We start from the raw sequence: 2,500 nt of genomic DNA, 5'->3' as shown, positions 1-2,500 counted from the left end.
ACCATGTTAGTTAGGTTACTCAAGTGTCTGTCTATCGTAAATCAGCCGTTGAAGCATATTTGGAAATTTCTGAAAGACCTATGAAAATAATATACTCTAAATTTATATCCACTAACCCCAGAGAAGGTACCCGCAAAATCCGTCTGAAAATCGTATGGCCTCCGGGTACCCGCGGTGTTGAGGCGAAAATGGGCGTCAGTTGGTAGTAACGATGTTTGTGTGATGTTTATTTATACAATTTTAGATTCAGTTTCCCAAAGAGTAAGCTGTAAATACTGAACACGAGTCGACTACAGTATCAAAATAATAACGATAATGATGGTCATAATGACGATCGTAGGTAATCACGATGTTAATGATAGTGATAATTTCATGACGATCATGTTAAAGATAACGACGATAATAATAGTAATAATCGCGACGAAAAGAAAACAATAATAACGCTGTACTAACTTCTCTTAAGTCGAGTATCTCACGGCCCATCAATACCCCCCCCCCCCCCCCGTGCCCATCCACTCACACTCGCCCCCTCGTCACGTGGGCTTCCCGCGCCCCACTTCCGGAAACCTTTCTTTCTCTGCTGCACGTACGTACGTAAATAAGAGAAAGATACAGACCACAGAGAATAATTAACGATTTATGACTGAAAATGTTAAAGAAGTTAAGATACTTATCCTTGTATATCCTACTCCATGCAGGTGTGTATATGTATATGTATATGTACACACAAACGTACACACACACACACACACACATATATATATATATATATATATATATATTTATATATACACACATATATATACCCACAAACACACACACACACACACACACATATATATATATATATATATATATATATATATATATTTATATATACACATATATATATATACCCACAAACACACACGTCTGTGTGTATGTGTGTGTGTGTGTGTGTGTGTGTGTCTGTGTGTGTGTGTGTGTGTGTGCGTGAGTGCGTGCGTGCGTGCGTGTGTATGTAGGTATGTATACACATAGAAAACTGTGACACGAAACCCGTCCACGGCGACAACAGAAACGCCAAAATTCTCATGGCTTGAGAGAGACGAGACCGCGCCCAGGCGACAGAACCGAAATGGCCATACAGTCTCCTAAAGCAACGTCTGAACTGATATTTTGTTAGCCACGCAGATTTCGACCTTATTCAGCGGATCGTTAATGCCGAAACACGGCCGCTCGTTAAGTCTGAGGTTGATTTATGTAGACAATAGATGCCAATGCACGTACACATGCCCATCTACGCACACACACAATGGACCGTAGAACTTTAACAATTCACTAAGTTGTTCTGTTTGAAGGTGGAAATTTAGTAGAACAGTGCCTATGGTAAAAAGAACGTAAAAAAAAAAGAAAAAAGAAGTGAAACATAAACACCCATTTTAATATTGTTATGGAATTTAGTACTTCTGTTTTGAGATTAACTCTTTTTTTCGTTTTACATTTTATACATACACACACACACATACGCAGTATATATAAAATACAACAAAAAATTAATTAAATTTCTGAAAAAAAAAAAAATGGTATGCTTTCTGATACGGAAAATAAGACCCTAACTCAACTGAAGAATATGTGGCATTTACCACATCGCTTCGGGTATCATTTTATGTCGCAATACGGCGTGAAAATATAATGGAAAACATTTCTCTACGTCATTCTAACGCTGAAGGACATTAGACAATTTGTTTAGCGTGACGAGGATGTAAAGAAAACGGAAGAGACGTAACGGCGTGTCACTCTTGGCTAAGAAAGATAATTTGTAAACTATTTTGTGTCTCTTTTTATAAATGATGAAACACTAACAGCGTTTATATTTTTTGTTTTTTTCTATTTTCATTTTTACAGAAATTCGGTTATCCCTCCTTAGAATCACAAATACAAATAAGGAGTTTAAAAATGCCTTAACCTTCCCTTCAGTCTCTCCATAAAAAAAAAAAAGAAAAAAAAGAAAACGATAGGGGTAACTCTCTTAAAGGTGACCACTTTTCAAATATCTGAAAATAACATTGAGTGCATATTATCTCTTCTTATCCGTGTAGGAAACATGCAAAAAGAACTTAAAAAGTAGAACAACATAAGGAAGAACAAGAAAACTCACGAATGTGACCAAATCGCAAATGTAACAACTAAGGGAAGAACAAAGATAATGGCTTATTCGTGTATTTTCTTGTACTTCCCTTCGCTGTTCTATTTGCAATTTGTGGCATATTCGCGTTTTTCTTATTCTTCGCTTTATTCTTCCCATTGATATATGCTTGTCATTTAGCACACACACACACGCGCACACACACGCACGCACGCACGCACACACACACACACACACACACACACACACACACACACACACACACACACACACACACACACACACACACACACACATATATTTATATATATATATATGTATATATACACATATGTATATATACATATATATAAATCTGTGTGTGTGTGTGTG

This window comes from Penaeus chinensis, chromosome 7, assembly GCF_019202785.1.
Source record: "Penaeus chinensis breed Huanghai No. 1 chromosome 7, ASM1920278v2, whole genome shotgun sequence".
Classification (NCBI taxonomy): domain Eukaryota; kingdom Metazoa; phylum Arthropoda; class Malacostraca; order Decapoda; family Penaeidae; genus Penaeus; species Penaeus chinensis.
Note: the sequence above shows the minus strand (reverse complement) of the source record.